Source organism: Rhinatrema bivittatum, chromosome 14 (genome assembly GCF_901001135.1).
Source record: "Rhinatrema bivittatum chromosome 14, aRhiBiv1.1, whole genome shotgun sequence".
NCBI lineage: Eukaryota > Metazoa > Chordata > Amphibia > Gymnophiona > Rhinatrematidae > Rhinatrema > Rhinatrema bivittatum.
Genome location: NC_042628.1, coordinates 21,108,552 through 21,123,382, shown reverse-complemented (window position 1 = coordinate 21,123,382; position 14,831 = coordinate 21,108,552). Strand labels below are relative to the sequence as shown.

The 14,831-nt window shown below is 46.9% G+C and overlaps 1 protein-coding gene across 1 annotated transcript in view; it reads left to right on the top strand.

The window, feature by feature from the left end:
- The window catches only part of LOC115075743 (mitochondrial fission regulator 1-like), a 71,054-nt gene extending 57,904 nt beyond the window's left edge, over positions 1–13,150 (top strand). Inside the window, exons 4-5 of the mRNA XM_029576441.1 lie at positions 12,344–12,419; positions 12,627–13,150. The gene's annotated coding sequence lies outside the window, so the exon portion shown is untranslated. The remainder of the gene's footprint in view (positions 1–12,343; positions 12,420–12,626) is intronic.
- Positions 13,151–14,831: the final 1,681 nt, after the last annotated feature.

Here is a 14,831-nt window from a genome sequence, read left to right as displayed (position 1 = left end):
AATAACGAAGTCTGTATTTATAACAGAACACTTATTTGACATTTTTATGCCATGTAAACCATTGAGATGATTTGTCTTATCGACGGTATAGAAACTCTTTTATAAATAAATAAAAATATATAAAACAAACCAAAACTATACTTGTTGCTCAAACAAAAAAAGCAGACACATCACATAATATTAAATAATTAAAATGGCAGTCAATCAAGAAAAATGAACTTAAAAAGCCATCTTTACTTACCCCCTCCAGCAGCTCTCTTACTCTTCTTCCATGCAGGCTGTAGTACACACCAGAAGCAGCAGTAGTGGCTAAGCTCTATACCAGGGGTCAGGAACCTTTTTGGCTGAGAGAGCCATAAACGCCACATTTTAAAATGTAATTCCATGAGAGCCATACAATATGTTTAAAACTAAATACAAGTAAATGTGTGCATTTTATGTAAGATCACACTTTTAAAGTACAATAAGTCTCTGAAAATATTACACCAGGCCTTAAGACACCAATACATCTCCTATTAGGAAAACGGACCAAGTCAGGCTGCTATAGAGTCCTACACAGAAACTACACGCCAGCAGAAAACCTCACCTGAATCACGTGCTGTCCCTCACCTAACATAGAATAAAGAGACCAAAACGCATAACAAGAAGCATGCAGAAAAAACTGAATTGGAAACTGCAACAAGCCAGAGTCTCTGTAAGCAGTGTAACAAAGGAAAAAAGAAACATCACCCATCCTTATAAAACAAATCAAGAAATATAAAATCAGCAGTAAAACTGTACTAACAAAAAGAACATATTTCGAAACAGCTGATGAGTGGAATATCCAATAATTAAAAACTCATAAAACATTTCCAGATACCAACAAAATATTTAAAAATAGCAGACACAAAGACCCAGTAATGAAAAATAATAAGGATACAAACATTTTTTTGCTCTGCATACCTGGGAACATTTGATATCCAGGTGTCCTGAGATTGTTCTGAATTAGCAGGAGGTGGGGTGGTTTGCTTGGAACTTTCTCCTCTCTCAGTCACATACCAGCGCTCTCTCTCACACTGGCTCTCAATGACACACCTATACACACATGCTCTCAGTACTCACATATACACATTTTTTCTCTCTCATATAGGCTCTTAATTACACATTTACACACATGCTGTCTATCTTTTCATGCTTACACACACACACAGGCTTTCAATCACATAAATACATGCTGTCTTTTTCTCTCACACACAGACTCTCATTCACATGCCTACAAACATGTCCTCTCTTTCTCTCATTTACACACAGGCGCTCCATCACCTAAACCAGCTGTCAGACACAGACACACATGATCTCTCTCTTACTTATACACACAGGCTCTTAATCATACATACACATGATTTCTCTCACAAAGGATCTCAATCATACACACATACTCTTTCACACAAACTTACACATACAGGTTCCCAATGGTAAACTTACATTCATGCTCTCTCTCTCTCACACAGGCAGGCTCTCAATCACAGACATACTCTTTCACATACACAGGCTCTCAATCATTCACATACATGCAATCTCTCACTCACACACACACACACACACAGGATCTCAAACACACATGCTTGCTCGTTCATTCACTATCTCTCTCCCCCACCCTGGGAACTAGCAGCAGCAGCAGCCTCCTCCCAATGCTAACCTCTTCATTTTCAGCCCTCGCGGAGGCGGAGTCCCATCGGCCGCGGTTGAAACTCCATTTTCCTCCGAGCCGCGCTGCAGTCTTCTTCCCGGACACTAGCGTGGCCTCTTCTTCCCGCGCAGGCACCCGATGCTCTCCACTTCCTCTTCCGGGCCGCGGGAAGAAGAGAGCACGCCTGTGCCGCTGAACCGGCGTGCTCTCTTCTTCCCGCGGCCCGGAAGAGGAAGTGGAGAGCATCGGGTGCCTGCGCGGGAAGACTCCCGCGCAGGCACCCGATGACTCCCGCACAGGCACCCGGCTGACTCCAGTCGTGCCCGGCGTGCTCTCTTCTCCTCCCCCCCCCCCCCCCCCCCCCGGGTCCGGAAGAGGAAGTGGAGAGCATCGGGTGCCTGCGCGGGAAGAAGAGACCACGCTAGTGTGGTCTCTTCTTCCGCGCAGGCACCCGATGCTCTCCACTTCCTCTTCCGGACCGGGGGGGGGGGGGGGGGGCGGGAAGAAGAGAGCACGCCCGGTGCCGCTGACTCCAGCTGTCCTGCTGCGTTCCGCCCGGGCTGACAGCAAAGGACTCACATGCTTGAAAGCACGGCTCTCAATTTTACCGGGGCAGTGCCGCCCCCGGGAAGCTGGCGCCCTAGGCGACCGCCTAGTGCTTCTGCCGGCCCTGTTTAGGCGACCCCTGCGTTTTGGTCGTTCGACCCCCGCCGGGGTCGCGACCCACAGGTTGAGAACCGCTGTTCTAGAGCCTTTTGCGATTTACTGTTTGGCGACATGCGGCTCTAAGGGGGTTGACCGTGCGACAGATTTCATCTAAACTCTCCCTATATGCTGATATCCTGCTCATGCTTACTGAACCTGAAACTTCACTAACCAACCTGACTATCAAAATGGAGGCGTTTGCCAGGGTCTCAGGGTTCAGACTTAATTGGGAAAAGTCAGATATTTTTTTTTATTTCTAATTTTAAGCAGAAATACAAGACAAAAATAACCAATTTGGTTACATCTGTGGCTGAAACAAAATCAGCATCTTAACAATAAAATCATAATGATACATGTAGAAAGGGAGAGATGAACATTGAAGAAGAAAGATTGATATATCACGACTTAACATCTTTCTTAAATTATCTGTTCCTTTAACTTTCTGTACTTGTAGACTTCCCTCCTCCTGGATGATGCCGATCACGACATCCCAACACTCCAGTGGACCACAAACAAAACATATTATACATCATGCTCTGAAGCTCATAGAAAAGGTCCCAATTTTGCAACATGAGGCCAGAAACTGGGATAATCCATAACCAGCAACTTACTTAATAAACCATCAAAATTGTAACCTTTAACAGGAGTCTGAGTTTTTATTACTTCCCACCCACCCCTGCCCTATTTCCCTTTGCAAGTCTGAGCAACTATCCCGTGTTGGAAAGCACATTGTACCCCTAGCTATGTTAGTGTCTCCAGGATCTATACATACTTATGAACCTTATGAAATAGGTGTCTCTCCCTTCCATGATATCCAACATCGCCATCGCAATTCAAATTTGGCGAGTTGTTTCCGCCTAAGAGCAGTGAGTTTATTCAGATAATGTACACTTTTCAAGCGTTTTATCACTCTTCCTAGGGTGGGAATCCGTTCTGTTTTCCAACAGCACGCTAATTCCATACGTGCCGCTAATAACGCTTGTAAAAAATAATCTTCTGTACTATAGTGTGTATCCCTGGGAGCTTGGAGCAGAAAGACCACTGGGTCCTGAGTTACCGTACCACCCATGATATCTGAGAGCCATTGTGTCACTGTCCCAATATTTCCTCACTATTGGGCACGTCCACCATATGCAAAAAGGTAGAAAAGTCAGATTTTAAATATCAATCTTTCTCCCCACGTAGCCTCTCAATTACAAGGGCAGTTTCAATGCCGATGGGGCACGCACCCACATCAAATAGCTGGGGGTGCAACTCAGTGCCTCTCATGATCTCTTTGCCCTCAATTATATTCCCTTATGGAATAAACTAGCTAAAGAAATGGAGTGGAGCAGATATCACATTTCTTGGATGGGACGGATGGCGGTCTTTAAAATGACCCTCCTGCTAAAATTGCTGTACTTATTTCAGACTTTGCCCACTAAAGTGACTCCCAGCTTCAATTGTGGCAGCGGAAATACATGGCCTTTATTTGGGCTGGGTGGAGACCAAGGGTGGCTCGGTGGGTACTTTTACATTCTAAGGCTCTGGGAGGGCTAAATGTTCCCGATCTTTCTCGATATTATTGGGTCGCCCAGTTTAAAATAAATTGGTAGACTGGCATAAAATACGTCAACCTAAACAATGGGTGCAAATTAATCAGGAAATTCTTGGACATGTCCTGCTCCATAGCCTTCTTTGGCAACCAAAGGGAACTTGGCTTATAGAATTGAGGACCACGCTACCTTCCTCCATTCTCGATACATTAGCACTGTGGCACCGATATGGGGCTCGACTTCTGAGACAGGGAATACCATACCAGTTCCAGCCTTTATGTTCATAAGGCATTTAGGCCTGGACAGGAGAATCCTGCTTTTTGTATATGGCAGCTTCAGGGAATTACGACATGGGCACACATTTGGGGACCACAAGGCTTGCGTTCCTTTGCAGACTTGCAACTCCAGTATAACTTACAGAATCGGCCTTCTTTCCCTATATGCAAATAGCCCGTTTTGCACGTACTGTTGAGATTGACACTCATCTGAATCTTGGCAGGTCTGAGTTTGAACAACTATGCAGGAAGGCTGACATGTCCAAGCAGATGCTGTTGGAAATATATCAATTGTTAGCGCCACCTGCAGGGGCTAAACTGGCCTTTCAGCTGGCGTGGGAACAGGATCTCCAGGTAGACTGGTCAAGTCAAGAATGGAAGGCTATTTTTCAGAGATTAGGGAAAGGATACATTGCCACGTCCATGATACAATTTATACAAATTTTCTATCGCTGGTATATGTACCCTCAAATTACACAAATTCATTCCCCGTATATCCGAGAACTGTTGGAGGAAATGTGGCTTGGTAGGCACTTTTTTCCATATGTGGTGGGCTTGTCCTGTCATGCAGGTAATGTGGCAAGCGATCTTTCAATGGCTGGGGGACATGGTGGCTGGAATAGCTACTATTAACCCGGCGCAGGCACTACTTGGGTTAAAAATACCAGGAATTTCAGAGGATCATAACAGGCTGGTTCACCATATTTTGACGGCTACTCATTTGGAGGTCGCAAAATCATGGAAAGAGCCTGGAGTGCCAACGAAAGCAGTAATACAACAGAAAGTGGAAAAAATATACTTATTGTCTAAAATAACAGCTTTCCGCCATAAATGCACACATTTGATAAGACATGGCAAGCTTACTTGACTTGGAAATCTATCCAGGCTTCCGGTTCTCTTCTGACAATGGTGTGAATAAGTCTTGCGCAGCCATGACTTATAGAGATTTTGAATTGGGGTCAGGATCCTGATATTAGTTACATTCGAACTAATGCATCAATCTCTCCATTTGTTGCTTACATGGGACGGGGGGAGGGAAAGGGATGGAAAATTTGAGTTCAGTTCATGTTGAGTGAATCACCTGACTGTTTATAGACTTGCCGGTGCATGATCACGTAAATGATAGGATTAGTGTATGGATACTGATGACATGATGTATATCCTCTGGTATGTTTTGTCTTATCTGTACCTGGACTATGGGTGATTAATTGTATAATAAGTTCTGATTAGTAAAACTTTAAATGACAAATTAGTTAGGTTGCTTGCCCAAGCAAACAAAGTAGTCATTTTGAAAAGTACCTCCTGGTTGACTTGAGTCACAGCCGTCAGGTGCAGTCACTCTGTCAAGCGCCCCTGAGTGCAGTGTGGAGAGGACCAGCTCCTCCAGGGGGGGTCAATTGCAGACTGCAAGTAAGCTCACCACCTGTCCGTTTACTTGAAGCCACAATTGTGGCCACTTTCTCTTTCACCACAGTACGGGTGCTGGACCTGCTTTACATCCCTGGTCTTGATCCCCTGGAGACTAACCTCTCCAGCAAGCCATTCCCAAATTTGCTTTCTGGTGGTCTGTGAGCACTTGGATTTGAAGAGGGTCCCGTAGTTGTCACACACACTCTGGCAGAAGCACAATACACACACTTCTGTGGAGGTGGTTGGACACCACTAGGACCTGCCTGCTCATCATCCAGATGCAAGCTTCGTTTTCTTCCATTGACATTCTGATGACCGTCCACATGACTACCGGCATTTCAACTGTTCTCTATGTCAGTTACTCGCTGCCAAAACAGACAGGAAAGAAAAGTATAGTACACCAGTTAGTGGCAATTTAAAGAACAGCTATGCTACATGAGAAAACACATCAGGCAGGTACAGAGTGAGTGGCCTTGGAGAGAGCATGCACAGGCAGAAAAATAAGAGACACAGCCACCCCAGAGCGCATGGATAGAGAGAGGCTTCCCAGATTGGTATCAAAAAATAAAAAGCGGGCTTGAATGACAAAATCACCAGCGTACACGGATCGAGCGTCCTTAAGCTAACGGATGTTCTTAACTGGTGCCACAAAATGAATTTCTAGGGGCCAAAAGCAAGAGTTTCTATGGAAAAACTCCAGGAAGGACAAGGAAACGCAGCCCTCCAGAGCATGGACAGAGACTTGGAGAAAGGCCTCCCAGATTGCTACCCCAAAATAACTAAAATATTAACAAATAAAAAAAATCAAGGATTTTAATGCCGAGTCACCGGCGTACAGGGATAGAGCATAGTTTAAGAAGCTAACAGATGTTCGAAAAGTGGATAAGAATGTCTGTGCTGGGGGTGGCTGCCGCCAGGTATTATAAACATTCAAGCATGAGACGTCAATCTACAATGCAATTTTATGGCCATATGTTGATGTGAGCCGGGCATACAGGAATAGGATGCCGAGAAATCTTCAGGAACACTATCTTACAAAAAAGTTTGCCCCTGTACACACTTTTCCAGTACCAGCAGACTCGTTCACTTTGCGATGCCCTATTTTCAGACATTTATCTTTAACGTGCTGTATTTAAGGACGTACATTAACAATTTAGTTAATAAAAAATATATAATATAAAATGTTTATATGAGTAGAAAGCAACCAGTTGTTACCTATGGAAAATGAAGGAAATGAAGAGATGATGCTCAAGTCATGTGAATTCAAGGGACCAGTTTGTAGCCAGTACAGGACCAAGCGAACGACACAAAGGGGAAGTTTACTTGGTTGCAGCTATTGATATACCCTGCTCTTAATAGGATTATGATGTGCTTGCTGACATCACAGGCACAATGCGGGAGCAAATCCAATATGCATTATTCGTTTTAAATATCGAGTTTTGTACTTCAACAATTGTACTACATTTGACAAACCTTTTTGACAGATATAAGCAGACTGAGCGCACCAGCGATGCAATATTGAATGTCCAATGCAATAAAAGCACAATACACGCTACCTTTCGAACAACGTGTGCAATTATCACACACTGTATTGCATTGGCCCCTTAGGGTGAGGAGCTGATATGAATGCAGACGCCAGGAACTTTTTCATTTTGGTCTTGTTTCCATTTCCTGCCCCTGATACCTGGAAATAGGCAGCGTTAATCCACCCTTGTGCTTGCACTGGACGAGCCAGAAAAGCAGAAATCCCTCAATTTCCTTAAAACCAGAATTTGGCAGAAAGAATGACTTGTGAAGTGGAGCTGCTTCCACACAGGAAGAAAAGCAGATGAACGTTGTTAGAGGAATCATTTGAGTTGGAGGAAGTGGCATGGGATTTAAAGGTCAGCAAACCAACAGAAAGTGGTCCCCTTTCATTGGAGCAACTCAATGTATTTCCTGCCGGGGTTTCGACTCCCGAGGATGGGAGTGTGGCTCCCACAAGCCGGTAAAGTCCAATAAAGAAACCACAGATTTCTTGGCTGCTTTGACCCTTATTTCTAATCCTGACTATTGGCAGCGACCTAGTCCCATTGGAAGATTTTTTTTCCATAAAAATAAGTCTGCAGGTAAAAGACCTTCCTCTGTTTGAAATTGACCCCCCCAGCCCTCTTTTTGCAGAGAGCGTTCTTCCGTGCTCCATATACCGCAAGATTGATTGTCGATTTCAGCTGCAGCACTAGATGCATGCGTTGATGACCGCCAGTGGGCACCATCCTCTTCCCAGTACCAAGGGGTTCAGCACATTTCAGTTATGTAATGACCCAAAGCTGAATGTTAACTTTTGTAAACTGTTGTGGTCTTTCCTTGGAACGATGGTATATAAAATAAATAAGTTTCACCTGTGTGCGGCTGCCAGTAATGTGCCTGCATACGTCCACGCGCTCTCACTCACTTAGCTTATCTCTTTCCAGCATGACTGCCCTTCTATATCAGAGACTCAAGGTCATTTGTAATTCTGCATGCTGAAGCCCTGCACCTTCACCTCTGGTTTTTTTACTCTGGAAATTACATAGTTATCTATATGATCCAGTTCTCGCACCGGAAGACCACCATTGCAGGAAAGAATATGACAACATTCATCTTTCTTTCCATCTATTTTCCATTTATATATGTCATGTAGTAAACATTTGCACTGTCAAAGCTTTTCTTTAGTATTATGAGGTATTGTGTACATGGAAGGGGAGAGTTTTATATTTTAATTAACTAATATCAGTATACTCGAACCAACCATACTCTAATGCCTGCAAGTTTGTACTTTACCTCCTCCAAATTTTATTAAAACGGCACCCAGAAATAACATCTTGGAATGTCCAAACTGGGTAGCTTTTAGGGCTCTGATATTCTGTCCCCATGAGTTTTGCTCCGTTAATGGTAAAACAGTTTGGTTGCTGTGTGTAGTCCACTTGAATACTTAGAAAACTCAACAAAAAAATGTGATCCCTTATTGGATTAATTTACTACCTTTCTCAGGATGTTTTCAATCGGTTCTTCATCCAGAGGATGAAGAACAGATTGGCCCTGGTATCGCGCAAGGTTGCCATTAAGTCCAGGAGGGGCCCACCTGCCGACAAGCAGATCCATGGTGGCATCCGAGAGTTCCCACTCTCCCTGATCAAGCAATTGGCGACTTAGAAAACTGGCCTGAGCATTCTCCTTGCCTGCGATGTGGGAGGCCGCCAGGCAATGCAGTTATCGTTCTGCCCGGGCGAAAAGACAGCTGGCTGTTACGGCCACCAGGAGACCGCGGGTGACCCCCCCCCCCCCCAACGATTGATGGAAGACATGGTGGTGGAGTTGGACAGCACTCTCACTGCTTTGCTGCAAATGAGGGGCAGAAACTCCTGCAGAGCCAGATGCACCGCCTGGGCCTCCAACCGATTGATGTGCCAGCGAGTTTGAATCAGCGACCAGATCCCCTGTGTGGACCGGGACAGGCAAACCACACCCCAGCTCGAGAGACAGGTGTCTGTGGTTACTATCGTCCACTGTGGAGCCTGAAGGTGCATTCCCCGGAGAACATGGGGAAGCAAAACCACCAGTGCAAGGCGGCGACAGAGGCTGAAGGGAGGAGGATTATGTAAAAACTGTTCTGACCCCAGCTGCCAACAGGAAAGCAAAGCTTTCTGTAACGGTCCCCTAAGAGCAAAAAACCCAGGGGACTAGGTCGATGTAAGCCATGGACCCCAAGACATGCAAGTAGTCCCAGGCCATTGGAAGAGGCAGTGTGAGAAGAATCTGAATCTGGTCAATCAACTTGAGGGCTCGCGCACGAAGCAAGTAGATCCTGCCCTCTAACTCCTGGGAGGGCTGAAGGTTGCTCTCGGAAAAACTCACTATCCACCCGAGAGACGTGAGGAGAGTTAAAACCCGATCCACTACCTGTTTGCAAAGGGCCTCTGACTTGAGGATGTGGAAGCAAAGATACTTCTGGTAATCGCAGTGAATCGGAATATGGAAGTACGCCTCTGTCAATCGAGCAAGGCGATGAAGTCTCCGGAGCAAACAGTCGCGATTGACTGCGAGCAAGGTTTCCATGCAAAAAAGTGGGATCGTGAGGGCCCGGTCGACCCCTTTGAGGTCTAAGATCAGCCGGAAGCCCCGTACTTCTTGGGAACCACGATGTAAAAGGAATGCTGGCCTGTGCCAAGCTCCTTTTCCGGAACCGGGACAACTACTAGTCTGGCAAGGGTTTGCTCTACCGCCTCCCGCTTGAGACGCCCGGATGGGGAGAACACAAGATATCCGGTAGGTTGCGAATGGGCTCTAAGGTGTAACCATCTCTGACAATGGGGAGGACCCACTGGTCCGACGTGATTTTGACAGAGGCTTCCGCCTGGAAAAGGGACTGAGGAATGGGTCTACTGAACTTGTGTGTGGCAGGTTTAGGAGGGGTGGCCCTCGCGAAAGGAGCGTAGCCCACGGAAGGGCTGAGACCAAGAAGAATAACCCCTGGAGGAGTCACCTCGTCTGCGGGGCGTATACAGTCTCCATCCCCAGAAACGAGGACGGGAGGGAGTAAGGCAGCGTGACTGTTTCGGACGGTCCTCCAGAAGCTTATGAGCCTATTTTCCCCAAGGAATCAATAAGCTTAAGGTCCTCTCCAAAAAGCAACTTACCGTTGAAGGGTAAATGTGCCTAGACGGGTCAGCCGACCAATTGCACAACCAGAGGAGGAGTCTAGCGGACACCGCCAAGGCCATCACCTTCGCCTGGACGCGGAGGAGGTCGTAGAGCGCATCAGCCCCCTCCACGATGACTGCTTCCAGATGTTTAGCCTGCTCCGCCTCTGCAGACGGGAGATCCTGGGCGCCGAGTAATTATTGAACCCACCTGAGACCTGCCCATAGCATGAGACTGCTGCAGATAGTCACACAGACCCCCAGAGCCAGGACTTCAAAAAGGCGTTTCATATGTCTCGCTTGCAGACCTGTCCGTCCTTCAACACCGTTGGTCCCTCCACAGGGATAGTGGTGTTCACAGTGAATTGTGTGTTTTGTTTTTTTTAACATATCTAAACATTCCTCCGGGAGGGGGTAGAGCTTGTCCATAGCACACCCCACCCGGAGACTCGCTTCGGGAGCCTCCCATTCCCACAGGCGCAATAGCTTGTGCATGGGATGAAATGGAAAGCGCTTGCCAGAGCCCCGAGTCCTGCTAGGACCGGGTCCATATTTTTGGGCAAGGAAAGGCCGTAAGGGAATCCATGGGGGGCCCTTCCAGCCCCAATTCCTGGAGGACAAAGGGGATGAGGGGCTCCAACTCCTCCCTTTGAAACATGCGGAGGACCCTGTGGTCCTCCCTCTCCAGAGGCGGGAGGGTGGTTGCTGAATCAGATGTGGGGTCAGGATCCGGAAGAACTGGGGCCACTGGGGGGGGGGGGGTCAGGGAGGGGAGCCACCCCCGAAACCACCCCAGAGGCTCCACGGCACGTGGCGCGGAAGGGTTTTGTTTGTTTTTTTCTTTTTTGCAGGGGGGGGGGAACCTTGCTACTCTTCCCGTAAGCTAGCTAAAAAGAACTGTGCAGGAAGAGGACAAATTCAGAATAAAAAATAGACCCTGGATTTCCCGGAGTGGGGGGGGGGGGTGTCTGATCACATCCTGGGGGGCCTTGGATCAAATCGGGCGAGACGCACGAAAATCCGGCTCCCCAGCCCCAGGCAGCTCCGAAACTGGAGCTACAGAAAATCAAAGATGGCTGTCATTCCCGGGCTTTGCCGACCCGGGAACAGCCTGGCCAAGCGCTGGGGAAGCAATCCCCGGGTGAAATTAGCCTGTCCTTCCGAGGAGGGGCCTTCCTCACCCGGCAGGCTGGCTGGCTGAGCAGAGCCCCTCGAGGGCTGCCCACAAGTGAGGCAGGCTGCTGGCCGCGGCATCCGCACTGAAGAGGAGCCAGGTTGAGAGAGAAGTTAAAAAAAAAAAAAAAAAGCTGTGATTGGCAGCCCGCCGGCAGAAGTGAAGCAGGGGAGAGAAACCTGCTGACTCCTGGCTGCCGGTTCGAATCCCACAAAGTAAAAATCAAAACTTTGCCCATCAATAATTCTTATATTGCTGTCCTACTTTTTTTTTTTTTTTCAACTCAGACTGAGCACAGCAATGGAGCTCTAAGCTCCCCATGCAGCCGGGGGGGGGAAGAGATGAAAACTGGACCACCAGCCTCTGTCCCCACACCTGGAAGCACTCACAGACTCAGGTTATGCTCCGCACAAGGGGCGAAGCCCCCCCTGTGTCCAGCAGGAGACGGGACAGTCTCCTGCACAAAAGAAAACTCCTATTTTATTTTATTTTATTTTTTTTTAACGGAGAGAAAGCCAATCAGGATCCTAAGTACTTGCTTGAGCCACAATAAGGAAGAAGAAAAGGCTGAATAGCCTAAATCAGGAGACCTAAGGGTGAGCTGATGCACCTGCTGGAGACAGACAAATACTTGAGGGCTCCAGGATAGGCTCTGTCCTCATATAGGATACCCTTTCAGTTTTAGTCTGTCTCCACCTGCTGGAAAGGAGGCTCAACCCACAGTCTGGACTGATCCGGGTACATACAGGGAATGTAGTGTATATTGTATTCTCCTTTTTATTCCTCCCCTCCCTGCGTATGGGGGAGGCCTCCCTCGATAGCTTGAATTGTAGGATGGGTGGGAGGTGCAGGCCCAGCATTAAATACTGTCGTGTATACAGTAATGTTTGCATTTTTTTTATTTCTGTCCCCAGGTGGAGGCAATGAAGAGGGCCAGGTCGGAGGAGGAGGGGCTCCTGGCCCTCCCCCAGAGACGTAGGCAGCCGGCTGGTGAGTATATCAGGAATTACAGACTATTATTACACCACCTAAACTAATATTCATGTTCATGCGCACGCTTGTCCATTTACTGGGCTTCCCATCATTACAATTGTTGTGAAGATAAGGTTTGTTTATATCTGTTGTGTATTATCCAAACATCTTTCCTTCCTTCCGTCTTTCTGTTCCCCCAACATCTTTTGCTATTACTGATTTCAGACTTGGCTGCAGAGGAGGCCATGGCCGCCGCAGAGGAGGAGGAGGAGACCGTGACCGTCGAGGAGCCAGAAGGCCCGCCCCATTCCCTGCCCATTCCCCAGCGTGACGAGGACGAGGAGCCCTCCAGTGATGCTCCATCCGCGGTCCAGGAGCAAGAGACAGCATCTAGGCCTTCCTCAATCGAGGAACGCCTGGATGCTGTCTGGGCACTGATTGGTCAGCTGGACCGCAGGGTGGAGGCACTGGAGGGGCTCCTAGGGGCCCATTTGGCAGAGCTGGTGCAGGGCCAGCAGCAGATAATCCAGCTTCTGTCAGCAATGGCAGGAGCTGGATCGCCGCTGGCCCTGACCCAGCCCCCGCCAAGTGGGCCCCCGCCACCCCCCCAGTGATGCTTCTCCTCGTCACCCCGGGAAATATCCCCATTCCCTGCCCTCCATCCCCACCACCTCCCTTTTTCCATTCATTCACCATTTTATTTTTTATATGCCGACATTCATCTCAATCGAGACATCACACCGGTTTACATTCAGGTACTGTATTTCTCTATCCCCAGAGGGCTTACAATCTAAGTTTTGTACCTGAGGCAATGGAGGGTAAAGTGGCTGGCCCAAGGTCACAAGGAGCGACAGCAGGACTTGAACCTTGGTCTCCTGGTTCATAGTCCACTGCTCTAACCACTAGGCTATCCCTCCTCCCCATTGTCATAATTCGCCTCCCTGAAGTAAGTGGCCTGTAGTGGTGATGCCTGCCAGTTGCCAATCTTGAAATGTCTCTGATAGCCAATAGCAAACTTTGTTATTATACAAATGTTTTATAGTAAAAGGTGTGATTCCCAGCCACTTTGCCTTTCCATTTGTCCCAAACCTGAAATGTGGTCCTTAAAGACCAGGATAAGCAATGTGTGTTTCCATGTTTGGCGCGGCTGCCATGGAAGTGACCCATTGTTTGGGAGCATGTACCCTTGCCATATCTATTACTGCTTTCATTTGTGCGGCTGCGTGGTACGCTTGGAAATCTGGTACTCCCAAACCTCCGCGTATCTTAGCCTGATGTAAGGTGCTTCTGGCCACCCTAGGGGGCCTGCGGTGCAAGATAAAGTCAAAAATTTTCTTTTGCGTTTTACAGAGAAGGGCTGACGACAAGAATATGGGAAGTGTAGTAAATAGGTATAGATACCGGGGTAGGACTTTCTTTATGATGATCGTGACCCGCCCCATCCACGTAAATGGGCCTTTATACCACTTATCTAGATCTTTATCTGTGGCTCTCGAGAGGGGAACATAATTAAGGTTTATAAAGATCCTCCAGATTTGCATTGAGGTGAATTCCCAAATATTTTAATGAGTTATGAGATTGTTAGACAGATTTATACTCAGTAACTCAGATTTTCCAGATTCACGTTGAACCCCGACACGCTGCTTTTAATTCTGATTGTACCCTTGTCAAAGAGTGGGTAGGGCGTGCTAGGGTAAACAGGATGTCATCTGCAAAAAGTGACAATTTAAAGCTGCGGTTCCCCAAGATGGAGGATGACTTCCAAATCCTGGTTGCAAAGGGCTCCAAAAATAAGGCAAATAATATTGGGGAGAGCAGGCAACCCTGTCGGGTACCTCTGCCAATCGCAAACCTATCCCCATATCTCCCATTCACCTTAACCATAGCTTGGGGTTGGTTATATAACTGGTAGATCCATTCTAAAAAGAATGGGCCAAAATTCATTTTGATCAGTGTTTTGAAACAAAAAAAGGCCAGTGGACCATGTCGAATGTGTTCTCTGTATCTATAGAGTAGCGCAGCTGCTATATGGACAATTATCTTTGAGCTGAAAAATGCACTTTATTTCATATATCAGGCATTGCTTATATTTATATTTATTGCTACGTTAAATAGTTATACTTCTTATATAAAATATTATATTTCTTTATTACCAGTTAAACTATTATTACTTTATTTAGCACTATGTTAAATTGTCAACCATTTATACTGTTCCATATGTTATACGGTTCCATGTAAAGCTCCGCTCTCTGTTGAGCAGTTCTTCGTTTTATGTAAACCGGAGTGATTTGTAGTCCCTACAAGAACTTCGGTATATAAAAATTAGAAATAAATAAATAGTATGGTGGGCAAAGTCAAGAATCTTCCTCACTTTATCTGCCACCATGTGCTGAGGCACGAAACCCACCTGATCGAAGTGTACTAGAGAGG